A 7,693-nucleotide genomic window follows, 5' to 3' on the forward strand; every position below is an offset into this window, starting at 1 on the left:
GTGTTGTCTGGAGCTTTGTGCTCCTGGTAGGGTCTCCCATGGCAAAGTGGTCTCAGGTGAGGGGCCAGACAAAGAATGGTTCAAAAACCCTATGAGTGAACGAGGAAGAGATAGAGTGATCCTGCCCGGAGGAAGCCCGGGCGCCCGTCTGGAGGGCCCAGATGGAGGGCCCGTCAGCGAGCGCCTGGTGGCCGGGTTTGCCATGGAGCCCGGCCGGGCACAGCCCGAAAAAGCTACGTGACACCTCTCTCTCCATCCTATGGGCTCACCACCTGTGGGAGGAACCGCTGCAGTCGGGTGCGCTGCCACATGGGTGGCAGTGAAGGTCAGGGGCCTCGACGGACCAGACACGGGCGGCAGAGGCTGGCTCTGGGGACGTGGAATGTCACCTCTCTGTAGGGGAAGGAGCCGGAAATTGTGCGGGAGGTGGAGCGCTACCAGTTGGATCTGGTGGGGCTTACCTCTACGCACAGTCTCGGTTCTGGAACCATACTCCTGGATAAGGGTTGGACTCTTTTCTTCTCAGGAGTTGCCCAGGGTGTGAGGCGCCATGCGGGTGTGGGGATACTCACAAACCCCCGGCTGAGCTCCGCTACGTTGGAGTTTACCCCGCTGGACGAGAGGGTCACCTCCTTACGCCTGCGGGTTGTGGGGGGGAAAACTCTGACTGTTGTTTGTGCATATGCACCAAACAAGAGTTCGGAGTATTCGGTCTTCTTGGAGACTTTGAATGGAGTCCTGTATGGGGCTCCAGTCGGGGACTCCATAGTTCTGCTGGGGGACTTCAACGCGCATGTGGGCAATGATGGAGATACATGGAGAGGCATGATTGGGAGGAACGGCCTCCTTGATCTAAAACAGAGTGGTTGTCTGTTGTTGGACTTCTGTGCTAGTCATGGATTGTCTATAGCAAACACCATGTTCGAACATAGGGATGCTCATAAGTGGACTTGGTACCAGAGCACCCTAGGCCGAAGGTCAATGATCAATTTTATAATCGTTTCATCTGATCTGAGGCCGTATGTTTTTGACTCCTCGGGTGAAGAGAGGGCCGGAGCTGTCAACCGATCACCATCTGGTAGAGCTTTTTGTGCCTCCCTGTGCAGGCTGGGGGCATTGAACCTGAGTGGACAATGTTCAAAGTTTCCATTGCTGAAGCTGCGGCGGGAAGCTGTGGTCTTAGGGTCTTAGGTGCCTCAAAGGGCGGTAACCCACGAACACCATGGTGGACACTGGTGGTCAGGGAAGCCGTCCGACTGAAGAAAGAATCTTTCCGGGATATGTTATCCCAGAGGACTCCAGAGGCAGTTGCAAGGTACTTCCCGTGAAAGAGGCAAAGCAGCGGGTGTGGGAGAAGTTCGGAGAAGACATGGAGAAGGACTTTTGGTCGGCACCAAGGTGCTTCTGGAAAACCGTTTGCCACCTCAGGAGGGGGAAGCGGGGAATCATCTAAGCTGTGTACAGTAAGGATGGGACGCTGCTGACCTCAACTGAGGAGGTAATAGGACGGTGGAAGGAGCACTTTGAGGAACTCCTAAATCCAGCTAATACGCCCTCTATGGTAGAGGCAGAGCTGGAGGATGATGGGGGATTGTCGTCAATTTCCCTGGTGGAAGTCGCTGAGGTAGTTAAACAACTCCACAGTGGCAAAGCCCCAGGGATTGATGAGCTCCATCCAGAAATGCTTAAAGCTCTGGGTGTGGAGGGGTTGTCTTGGTTGACATGCCTCTTCAACATTGTGTGGAAGTGGCCTCCGCCAGGGCTGCACTTTGTCACCAATCCTGTTTGTAGTACTTATGGACAGGATATCGAGGCGTAGTTGGGGTGGGGAGGGGTTGCAGTTCGGTGGGCTGGGGATCTCATCGCTGCTTTTTGCAGATGATGTGGTCCTGATGGCATCATCGGCCTGTGATCTTCAGCACTCGCTGGATAGGTTCGCAGCCGAGTGTGAAGCGGCTGGGATGAGGATCAGCACCTCTAAATCTGAGGCCATGGTTCTCAGCAGGAAACCGATGGAGGGCCTTCTCCAGGTAGGGAATGAGTCCTTACCCCAAGTGAAGGAGAGTAAATACCTTGGGGTCTTGTTCACGAGTGAGGGGAGCGGGAGATTGGTCGGAGAATCGGCGCAGCAGGTGCGGTATTACATTCAATTTATCGCACCGTTGTGACGAAAAGAGAGCTGAGCCAGAAGGCAAAGCTCTCGATCTACCGGTCAGTTTTCGTTCCTACCCTCACCTATGGTCCTGCAACCCGGTCTCATGCCAGTTCGTAAATAGTCACGTTATTTTTGTTTATTAATACGTGTACAGGTCATGATTTTCTCGTTTATTTCGTGTACAGGTCACGAATTTTGACCGTTACCATTTCACAAACTGCCACGGGGAAATTAAACACGCACGCCGGCGACAACAACAGGACGGACCACCGGACCGCCACACGCGGCCACAACGGGGAAATTAAACGCCACACGCCCGCGACAACGGGACGGACCGCCACACGGGGATGCGGTCAAAGATGGATGGATGGTGAGTGAGCGGGACTTTTAAAGGACTTTTGCAAAATATCAGAGAGCTGGGACTTCAAAACTCCAGTGGTCTTAATGTGTCCTTAGTAATAGTCTTAAACACTGTCTTTTTAGCTATAGGAGACCTCTTTAATTGATATTGTAACTGCACTAAGGCCTACTATCTACACATTGAAGCTTAGTTTCTCCTTCACTGCTTGGATGTTGCTCTGGAGAAAAGCATGTGAATGATTCTGCTTCTATAAACCTCCTGCACTGTTGCAGGAGTTTGTTCTATCAACAAGAATTCTAACCCTGTAACTTTTAAAACTCCTTCACATTGGTCTTAACCAGCTGTAGTCACACTTTGGACACACACATACAGGATAGAAGGAAAGAAACAATACAAGTGAGTAAGAGGCTAGCTTTCCTAATTACACCCAATTACCATAAGCTGCAGATTCCCAGCATCCCCAGGGACAGGAGCCAGTCAGAGTTCAATATCCCATCTGCCACCAAGGGAGGAGCAGAGTGAAGGGCTTTTTTCCTCTGGACTGCACTTTTTAGCGAGGAAGCTGAGACTGAGGGAGGGAACAGTGTGGAGAAAGAGAATAATGTCCTGGCTCACCTTTCAGTTCCACCAGTAGAACCACAGGCTGGCAGAGTTTCTTAAAGTGGTTTCCCTCAAGGATAATCACCATTATGTTCCTGTAACTGACCTCCTGTGTGTGTGTGTGTGTATGTGTGTTTGTGTGTGTGTGTGTGTGTGTGTGTGTGTGGTGCTCACTAACGACTTTTTTGAAACTCTATTTTCGTTTCTGACATTCTGTTTTGCTAGTAATGTATTAATTATGCATTTTCTGTGGTATGTTGCAGGGCATCAGGGCTCTTATAGCTTTTTACTGTCCCACTGGATCATCCTCATATTAACGTTGGTTTGTTACATGTAGGTTAAGAATGAATCCAACACAAGCTTCCTCTGAAAAAAAAATTCTCTCATATTTCATCCTCTTGGTAGAAAGATATGCTCAATGCCATGAAAATACAGAGATTTTGTGTGTTACCATCATTTTGTGATTCACTCGACAAAGAGCTTATTTTTCAGTTTGGGGTTTGTAAAGTTGAAATTAGCATGTTGTGGATAGTGGCTCCGGCCGTAGTAGTCACATGGGTCTTTACTAGGGCTGAAACGATTCCTCGAATAACTCAAATAATTAGATTACAAAAAATCCTTGATGCAAAATGATTTGCCTCGAAGCTTCATTAAATCTATGTTACCAACGTTGTATTGCTGACCGACGGTGTTTCCACACAGATCATTATTATTGTCGCACACCAGACGCTGCTCAGTCTGCTGGCGACACATGCCAGAGCGTAAATAGTAAGGGGCTAAGAGAAGAGACAGGCTGGAGAAAACGACAGAAAGTGTCCAAAGTTTGGAATCAGTTCAAACGTAATTAAAACGAGAACTCTGTACAGTGTGTCTACTGAAAAACCGAACTAGCTTACCACAATAATAGCACAACGTCAATGCTTCAGCATCTCAACAGCGACAATTCCACAAAGCGGACCCGACAAAAGTAAATCACAGAGTCGTATGGACGATGAAACTACACCAAACACAACCACTACCAAAAACAAAGACAAGAAAATACGTAGCGGTGACCACAGTCTGATCTAAAGAGCCGACTTGTTGACTATCCCTTCGGAGAAACAGCTGACTGTTGCGCACCATTTTCTCTCACTCTCTCTCTTCACGGAGGAACAGCTGATCAACGATCTACTAGCATAAGTGTAACAGAGCTGTGTAGCATTGTAATCAAATATATAAATTAAAATAGATTGAGTATATTTAACCACACTATTGTTTATTATTGCTCTTCAATAAAACAAAAGTATTTCTTATCCGATTACTCGATTAATCGATGGAATAATCGGTAGAATACTCGATTACTAAAATAATCGATAGATGCAGCCCTAGTCTTTACCCATTAAAACAAGACAAACCGTTTATGTTTATTAAGGCACATTCTAGTTTCTTATGTCATTTTCCATTCATACAGAAAAAAACAACAGCTTATCCTGTAGGGTCGCAGACGTGGGGGGGGTGACACAGGGCTGACACAGAGCTGACACATAGAGACAGACAACCATTCATGCTCACATTCACACCCAGGCAGTTTAGAGTCAACAGTTAACCTTATTAATCTTCCATCAAAACTGGGCAATTCCCAGATGGATAGAAAATACCTTGGTGATGCCTATTGCCTTCTTCTGAGTGCAAACTAACAATTGTGACATCAACATGTGGAGTGTGGGGGAAGAGGTCGGGGCTGATTGGACAAGTGCTTCTATCCCGCCTCCTACCAGTTAACACCGGTTCCTTTTACCAATCTATGTCAAACCCTAACCACATACTTTTAGTTGCCTTTCCTTAACCAAACTTTATCCAGAGTGACAGCAGAACAGAAAAACATTCATATGGTCATATTGTTTTTGGAAGGCTCTGACAAAAAGGATCATGCGACCAATAGTGGAGCCAAATTAGTTATTTTGGAAGACAATGGCAAACAACCTGTTTCATAGCTTGGGTTGGTGAAACTTTTGGAAAAGTCTTCCTTACAGTGGATAGGCTCCCATCAACTTATTCGTTCACGCCATTCTTTATTGAACTTTACAGCATTTTCACAGGCTGCTTCTTAACCAATAGCAAACCTGCTTTATCTTGACCTCTCAAGTAGCTGTTGGACCTATAGTGTTTCCAGTTTCTCTGGTTAGAGAACACTGCACACCTATGCTAGAAGAAGCTTGTCGTGTTCTTTCATCGCTTCCTGTGTGGACATCTAGCAGACGCAGAGCAACATTAACCTTCATTTATAGGTTGTCTCTGTCCATCTGATAAATATAAGCAAAGTTGAGCTTTCACATTACACACAGTCATTTAGGCCATGGTTAAAATAAAAGTATTGATTGCTGCAGCTTAGGGCTGGGCAATATATCAATATTATATTGTTATCGCGATATGAGACTATATATCGTCTTAGATTTTAGATTATGTAATATGGCTTAAGTTTAGTAAAGTGATGTCATTTTCTGAACTCAACAGACTGTTCTAACTGTTCTTATTTGCCTTTACCCACTTAGTCATTACCATATTTTCCGGACTATAAGTCGCATCAGTCAAAAAATGTGTCATGAAGAGGAAAAAAAACATATATAAGTCGCAATGGACTATAAATCGCATTTATTTAGAAATTTATTTCACAAAATCTAAGACCAAGAACAGACATTTAATCTGGAAAGGCAAGTTATTAAACTACACAATAGCACACAGAACAAGGGGCTGAATACGGTAGGTGTCCTCTATGTTAACGTAACACATTAACAGTTATTAAACTCCCCAACAGCCCCCAGAACAAGGGGCTGAATACGGTAGGTGTCCGCTATGTTAACGTAACGTAACTGCACTGTTGACGAGCCTCTCCCAGCAGCACGTTGTTCAAGCACCCATCTGTGGACTCCTTCCTCCAGCTCTGGCCATCTGGATTTCAGCGCGCGACTAGCTTTCTTTGTTTTCTTCATTGCAGTAAAACTAACCTTTTCTCCAGTCCCTCACAAGTTTCTCACTCACTCCAAACTTTAGTTCTGCTGCTCGATTACCATTTTCGGCTGCGTATTTCACTACCTGCAGTTTCTTTTCTTTCTCGGTTGTCTTTAGGAGCAGCATATAGTCGTCACAAGCCTAGAGCGCCTAGAGCGGTTGTAGACGGTAATGTTTTCAGCATGAAATAACATTTAAAAACATGTTAAATTATATATATTTTGATATATAAGTCGCACCTGACTATAAGTCGCAGGACCAGCCAAAGTATGAAAAAAAGTGCGACTTATAGTCCGGAAAATACGGTATATCCATAGTCTATATCAACGACCACTCACTTCTGGGATTGGTGGATTCATGATCCTGCTCCTCAGATCTCTGCAGAGTAAATCCAGACAGCTAGCTAGACTATCTGTCCAATCAGATTTTTATGTTGCACGACTAAAACTACTTTTGAACATACACATGTTCCACCAAAACAAGTTTCTTCCCAAGGCTATTTAGCAGCGGCACCGTGGCTCCAACCGGCCAAGACGATTGTGAATGTTTTAAAGAAATGCCAATAAACCAGAGCACGTGTTTCGCGCATCCAGGAATGCTGTCTGGACATGCAGGACTAGTATATCCTCATTACAGATTATTATTTATCTAAAATCTAATTGTGAAGATATTTTGTGAAAAGCACCAATTGTCAAGCCTACAATATCGTCGCAATATTGATATCGAGGTACTTCAGGTCAAAAGGTTTTTCTCCATATCGCCCAGCCATAGAGCAGCTATAATTTAGCGCTTTTGAATGCATCTTTACTGTAGCTGACGATATGGCAGCCAATGGCCTTGCTATTTCCTCAGCAACAAAGAGCTTGAGTTCAGCACAGCAGAGGGTTGTCTGGGAACCAGACCAATCTGCCAGCTCAGCTATTATTTGCTCTGGCAGATGTGTTCTGTAATTATATTGGCATGTTATGAAATTTATCTCATGAATAATATGATAAACAGGACAAATAATGTTTACACTACTGTTTGATGCCTCCGTCTGGGTATGCACGTCGTTTTAATATAGTCATCATATACAGTATCTTAGTGTTTTATACAGTGTTCATTTTTATGGCTTTAGATAGTTTAATTTATGTTTTAAATGTTTCTTTTTATGGTAGTTCTAAAGCAAGTTTTAACCATTGTGAAAGGTGCAATAGAAATAAAGTTTTACTAATTACATGCTCCTTGCGCAGAACTATGTGTCATTTACAATTAAATAACTTCCCACACACTTAGCTTTTTAGATACAATCAAATTGATGGGTAGAAAAAGGCATGCCATGCGTAATGACGCACAATGGCTGGCTTTGCACTGTTGGGAGATGTGGCAAATGGAGGCCGACAGCAAGAAGACTTGCTGGCAAACGAGGACGAGTGGCCTCAGAGCCGGTTCTGACTGCCTGGAGCTGTCCTGTTGGATCTCTGTGCTGTTTTGGGCCCAGCGTTACAGAGAAGCACTCGGAGAAACCATGCCGTGCCTGTCCCACTTCAAGATGGTTCAGCTCTGGTGTCCCCCGGGGTAGCGCAAGGCATTTTGTTGCATCAACTTTA

Source organism: Sander vitreus, chromosome 19 (genome assembly GCF_031162955.1).
Source record: "Sander vitreus isolate 19-12246 chromosome 19, sanVit1, whole genome shotgun sequence".
NCBI lineage: Eukaryota > Metazoa > Chordata > Actinopteri > Perciformes > Percidae > Sander > Sander vitreus.